This window comes from Mastomys coucha, unplaced genomic scaffold (assembly GCF_008632895.1).
Source record: "Mastomys coucha isolate ucsf_1 unplaced genomic scaffold, UCSF_Mcou_1 pScaffold7, whole genome shotgun sequence".
Taxonomy (NCBI): Eukaryota; Metazoa; Chordata; class Mammalia; order Rodentia; family Muridae; genus Mastomys; species Mastomys coucha.
This window is the reverse complement of record NW_022196913.1, coordinates 83,649,629-83,656,671: the sequence shown is the minus strand read 5'-3', so window position 1 is coordinate 83,656,671 and position 7,043 is coordinate 83,649,629. Positions and strand designations below refer to the sequence as shown.

At 40.8% G+C, this 7,043-nt stretch overlaps 1 pseudogene; it reads right to left on the bottom strand.

Moving 5' to 3' along the window:
- Positions 1-1,186: 1,186 nt before the first annotated feature.
- On the bottom strand, positions 1,187-1,580 carry LOC116082251 (annotated as a pseudogene).
- Positions 1,581-7,043: the final 5,463 nt, after the last annotated feature.

The window sequence follows — 7,043 nt, the reverse complement described above, 5'->3', positions numbered from 1 at the left end:
TATTCAACAAAGGTCGAAAATCTGGATTGAATCGACAATTTTCTATACATATTCAGATGCCAAAGTTAAATCAGGATCAGATAAACCATCTAAACTAGTCCTTAAAATTCTCCCAACCAAAAAAACTAAAATAAAATAAAAAATAAAAAATAAAAAAATGCCCAGGACCAGATGGGTTTAGCTCAGCATTCTGCCAGGCCTTCAAAACAAACTTAATACCAATACTCTTTAAACTATTCCACAAAATAGAAACAGAAGAAACACTACCCAATTCATTCTATGAAGTCATAATTATACTTATACTTAAACCACACAAAGACCCAACAAAGGAAGAGAACTTCTATTTCTCTTATGAATATCGATGGAAATATACTCAATAAAATTCCCACAAACCAAATCCAAGAACACATCAAAACAGTCATCCACCATGATCAAGTAAGCTTCATCCCAGATATGCAGAGATGGTTTCTGAGAGGCTGACAAATATAGAGGCAGACACTGAACTTAGAGAAAGGACTGAAGGAACAGAAGGAGTTTGCAACCCCATAGGAAGAACAACAATATCAACCAACCAGACCTCCCAGAGCTCCCAGGAACTAAACCATCAACCAAAGAGTACATATGGAGGGACCCATGGCTCCACCCAAATGTGTAGCAAAGGATGGCCTTGGCCCTTGGGAGGAGAGGCCCTTGATCCTGGGATGGCTCAATGACCCAGTGTAGAGGAATGCCTGGCCAGGGAGGCAAGAGTGGGTAGGGGAACACCCTCATAGAAACAGGGGGAGGGAGGGTGGGATAGAGGGTTCCTGGGGGGGTGAGGGGACCAGGAAAGGGGATAATATTTGAAATGTAAATAAAGAAAATATCCAATCAAAAAGTGCTGGCACTGTCCAGAAAATTTTAACAGGTTTATTTATAATTTAGCAATTATAAATAAACCTGTTAAGGTGTTGAAGTGTGTCCACTGATTTTGCTTGCATAAATGCTTTATATCTTACATTTATATTAAACATTCACACATAAATGAAAGTGGGGTAGAAGCTGCCAATACCTGATTCCGTCCTCTATTTTTCCACTTACAATCATAAACTTAGGTGCCTTTTGACCCCATAGGAAAAATATCTATTGTTCAGAACTACTTACAACAGGATTTTGCGAATGAAATGTTTCTCCTCAAAGTGGAGTCTTAAGCACGTTCCCCATGTATGCGCCGTGCTAGCTAGATATCTTTTGGTATAATTGTTACACTTTTGGCATATATAACACACAGGTTGGTTTCTTCAAAAAGGCCGGCTAGATAGGCCTCACCTGCCCCCTGAACTCTGGAAGCGCAGGTCTGTTTCTAAGTCCTGAGCAATATCTTGTACCAGTCGCTGGAGAAGTAGCTTGTGAGTCAGAAGTTCAGCGGACTTCTGATAGCTTCTGGTTCCTTGGAGCACCACAGGGCCCGGCCTGTAAAAATGAGCTTTCTTCACCCCTCCAGTAGAGGGCGCACTCTTACGAGTGGCTTTTGTAGTCAATTCTTTCCTGGGTGCTTTACCACTGGTGGATTTGCAGGAAGTCTGCTTCGTACCAGCCATGATATGGGTACATCCTTACTTAACTCCCTTCTCCTTCGGCTGGAGCAAGACAAGACAGGGGAGAGACAGCACTGGTGTTATAGGGCAGTGGCAGTGAGGCAATGGCTGCAAACACAATGGAAAGGTGTCTTTCTACACAGCCCTCAGCAATAACTAGATGTTCGGAGGAGATTCTCCTAAGAGAGCAGCTCCTTCATTCTGAGTAGAGGATGAGCCTGAGAGCATAGGGGTCAGAACTCTCATCCCTTAGATCGCTTGCCGACTAGGTCAGACACGGAATGAGGTAAATATGAATGAGTGGAGCACAGATCAGAGTTGCTTGGGTAATCAGGAAGTGTCAGTTAAAATAATGGAGAGTGGGTGGAAAGTTATTTTGGAAATAAATTAATATCTGTAGTATATTAGAACAGATATTCAATCTGATTGATTTTTTTGGAGCTACAAGAAAGGACTCTGCTATAAACCATTTTATTTTTTTCTGTTTCTATTAAGAAAAAAATATGTCCCGGAATTTGTGAAATATTACTAAGTAGGATCCAGTTCTAACTTTCTCAGGGATGTAAACTTTATACAAAACAAAAGCATTTAGAGAATATTTATTTTATTCGATAGGTTCTATATTCTAGAAAGAATTTTTGTATAACATTTTCTATTTGCTGTGGTCTTCACATTTTTAATTTTGTTTTTACTTTTGAACTGTACTTCATAACTGAAAAAAATAAAATTAACCTTTTTTCTAAAACCCAAACCAAAAAGCTGAATTTATTCATATTGTAAAATCAGCACAAAAGCTTTTTTTAATATTTTATAATTTTAAAGTTAGAATACTCCTTCAAATTATACGGCTTTAATTTTTATCGATTCTTTGTGTTTCACATCACATATCTCAGCCCCTCTGTCACCCATCGCCTCATATCTGCCATTCACCTGCAGCCCCCTCCCCCCAAAAAAACCACACAGACCAATAAACAACAACAACAAAAACAAAAACAAAAAGCATAGAAAACATCTCATCATGGAAGCTGTATTACGTCACAGGGTGCCTTATAGTATACCCCTCTGTCCGCACATCTTCACTTGCAAATGTTCATTGCAATGAGTCATTGGTCTATTTTGAGATCTCAGGTTTCTGTGACACCATCAGTATCAGATCTTCATCTGCATTCCTCCCGGTCATGGAGGTCCTGAAGTTTTGGAACAACAGAACTGGCCCTCTCAAGTGTCCCAACCATTTTGCAGATGATAAGATTTTGGGATGGGCCAGTTCAGAGCCCTGAGTTTGGACGTGGGTGGTAGCTGAGCTGGTCAGCCCACCTCAGTACTCCTGATCTCATGCTCTTGAGGCCAGCTCATCCATACCCACCCACACAGCTTCAGAGCCAGCTCCACTGTACTGCCTAGTCAAGGTTCAGGGTCCATTCTCCCAAGTATTGGCATGTTGAGAGAGACTGGGTGAGCTAGCTCTCTGGCTCCAATCCTCTTGGTGCTGCCTCACTTGTGCCTTCACCATCAGAGTCAGCTCCACTGTGTTGCCCTGGCAAGGTGCATGGCCCACTCTCCTTCCTGAGCGCTGCAGTAGGCAAGGGGGAGGGCCAGCTCACCCACTCTCATGACCCCAGGGCCAGTTCTCCTGACTGGCATTTATGATGAGGGGCAAGACAGGGGCATCACCTCTGCACTCATGTCACCTCAGGGCAGATGAAGCAATGTCCTTGGAGCTGCCCCTGCCACCAGGGTCAGCTCTGCCATACTATCTGTAGGGTTATGGATCCGCCACATGGCTCGGCCGTTCAGGGAGGCAGGACACGGGGGAGTTTGACCACCCTTACCACGGGTGGGTGTTGGGACACAGGGAATTCCCCCTCCCCAGACATCTGGTTATCTCTGGTGTTAGCTGATCTTTCTGTCTCTTACTGTGGCTTATCTTCCCTACTAGTCTGTGTGTCAGTACTCCTGGGAGACTGTTTCCAGAAGGAATTTGCATATGGAGAGTTGTGGCACAGGGTCAGCTCTCAGTTGCAGTGAGAAACTGGAAGAATCCTGTTCCCAGCTTTTCCTTGGTTTCCTTGATGCCTCTGGGCAGGTCCCTCTTGTGCCAGGAATTTGAGTGAAAGTGGTTGTCTTTCCTGTGCTCACAGGTGTGTCAGCACTCCTGGCAGACCAACTCTCTCCTGGAGATATTTGGGTATGGAGAGCTGTGGCACAGGATCAGCTCCAGGCACAGATAGAAACTGGAAGCTAAAATGGACTTTTAAAGCTAGACTTTCAAATGATCTATTTCACATAAGCACTCAATGAATATTAATGACCACAAGTTTATATTTTTGTTTGTTTGTTTGTTCCTCTGTTTGCCTATTTATTCCTATATCCTTTTACTTAGGCAACTATGAAAACTTCCCAGCTATGAGAGTGTTGGGCTAAAAGAAATGTAATTTTAGAAGTGCATAAGGAACTTTAGATATAATTTAATGGGTAAAGTGCTTGCTGCATAAGCATGAGCACATGAGTTCAAATCCCTCATACCCACCTAAAAGTTGGGTATAGCAACACAAAATATAAAACTTGTGTTGGGAAAATAAAGATTTACAGATCCTGGGGCTCACTGGGTTGCCAATATAGCCAAACTGTGAGATAGGGCCTATCTCAAAAAATACAGTGATGGATAAAGACTGTGAGAGTTGACCACTGCCATATGTACACACACACTCAAATACACACACACACACACACACACAAACACACACACACATTCACACACACATCAAGAAAATAAAGTTTGTATAAATAAAACAAATTATCTTATCCAAATTTTTCAATGATTAATCTGTCTAAAATATTTCGTAAGCTTGCTTATATTCTAGTACTTTTCAGCATTGTTTGTTCCTTTACTTGTGAACAATAGAATATTTCATACAATTCTTGATATTTCCTCAGCTTCATGTCTACAGCTAAAACATGTGATTTTATATTATAAAAATCCTATCCTAAAGAATGAAAAAAAATGTATGCATAATACATGATATATTAATATTTCAAGGAATATCCAAATAACTAGTGTTATATCTTATTTGAATGGACAAGTCATAGATCCCTGTCATAGACAGTTACTAAATGAGAGCAAACATCAGGAACCATGTCTCAGTGCAAGAACAGCAGTAGATGAGTGAGGAGGCAGCAGCTGGAACCATCTTCCAGGCACACTCCCTACAGCAGGTGAGTTCATCAGTGGTCCCTGAAGCTGCATAAGTGTAGCACTCATGTAGTACAGCTCTGCTTCTCTATTGAAGTCTCTAGGTTCCTGTGAGATCTCTTCCTAAGGAGAAACTTTCAAGACAGAGGTTAGTGTGGTGCCCTACAGACACATCACTGTGTTTGCTTACACAGCTATAGCTCCTTCATACTTCCTCGAGCAACTATTCCAAACTTTATGTACCTTTGTTATTTTGCTCAGATGTCTTACCGGTAGGTATGACCAGATGATTCCTCTGAGGTGTGTGGGTGCACATAGTAGTCACATGTTTCTCTGTTATGTGGCTCTGCTTGCTTATTCATTGTTTCAGTGAAGTCGGGGACAGCAGGAAACCCACCTGTACCTACATGTGCCACACATGTTCATTGCTTTTCCACTGGATGGAAGTGTCCTGTGTCCTCTCCCCAGTGAGTGTTGACTTCTGCATGATAACATTTTCCTCAGTTTCTAGATGTACAATGTCCAAAGTATATGAAAAAGAGATGATAATTGTTTTAGTGGGTTTCCTGTCTCCTGTCAAGGACAATCCTCCTTTGGAGAAAAAAATTCCAATCTTCTAAGTGTAGATTATGAGGGAGCACGAAGTCTCCAAATATGTCATTGGGAATGGTGAAATGGTTAGGTAAGACCACTCTTACTTAATCCTTTGTTCTTAGACTCATTCATATATTCTACTTCTTGGAGATATGTGTTTGATTTAATGGATACTATACCCTATAATTGTATCCCAGACTTTCAGAGTGCTACCTTCATAGCTGTGCACCTTCAGAAGGATATACCACCATTCTGTGATGGAAATTGTCTCTTCATAGCTTCAGTAATAGTCTCCTGACCCTAGATAATACATCAGGACTATGTCTTATAAGGCCTTCAGTCTACAATCTCTCACTTATCAGGCCTCTTTGCTGAGATTATACAAGGAATTACTTTTAACCAGCCTAGAGACAAGCAAGGAACTAAAAATGGATCCTGGGGGAGATATTTATCATCTTATCTAAATAAGGCTTCTTCCCTCTTCTAGCAAAAGGTCTTTTCCAAATCTGAGAAAAGTAGAGCAACTGAAAACCCAGATGCCTTAGGAGTAACTCACATCTCCAACTCTGTTTCTGGGTTATAAGTGTCCAATACAGAACCTGAACTTATCAACAAAGCTAATCTTTAAGTCCTGAGCATTTGAAGGTCACCAGAGCTCTAACTCTATCACATCACCATTGAATAAGTATATCATATGGCTATCTTCTCTGTAGCTGTCTGTAGTTGCTTATCCACTAAAGAGGTAAGTAAACTACCAAGTAAGGGTCCTAGTTCCCATATCTGTCTTACAACAGCTTTCAGTTTTTCCTTACCCATCTGCAGGATGGCAATACAACTTATTACTAAACAAGACAAGGATAACAGTGCAGTGTAAACAATATCTTCAGGGTTATATAATTTAAATATCTGAGTCATCACAGCTGAAATTGGAGCTCTCTCATTGGAATATTTTCCAAAGTTATCCCTGATGAAACATTTAACAATTGGGCCACCAACTTGTGTCTGAGGTTTCTGCTCACAATGGCATCTTTTTGTTCCTGAAAAGTTACTAAGTGAGCTAGTTCCATATTCTTGTCATGCTTTATCGGTTATTCTCTTTATCACTATGTTCATTAAAGCTCAGTTGGAAGCACTTTGCAATATGAGATTATGTGTGTGAGAAATTTATTTGAAGTGGGAATATGAGACAGCAAAGGGAGACTTTCAGATTGTGATTCCCATGGAAGGTGGATATCAGTACTGATAAGAAAAGAGGAATCACAAATAGCTCCACAGCTCTAGGAGGCATTCAACCAAGCCAGTGGAGCACCCTTATACAGAGGCAACAGTAACAGGATTCTATCACTTTGTGCCTCCTTTAGGCTCAGTCATTGGCTACATGAAGCTTACCAAGAAGTACAACTGTAGCACAAAGGCAGTGCACACATATCCTGAGACAGTGGATGATGCCATCAGTAGACTATGCTTTCTGTAGATAAGGATCTAAGAAGTATATTTTGAAACCTGTCACATATGACATTCTATTTTACTATACATCACAATAATTTAAGATTTTTGATGTACAATAGATAACCAGTGTATTAAATCAAACCCTCACTTTAAGACAGAACTCTAGGTCAACTCATTTTTAAATTGGATTCTTTCTCTAGACTGACAACTTCTATTACAGATCAGATTGT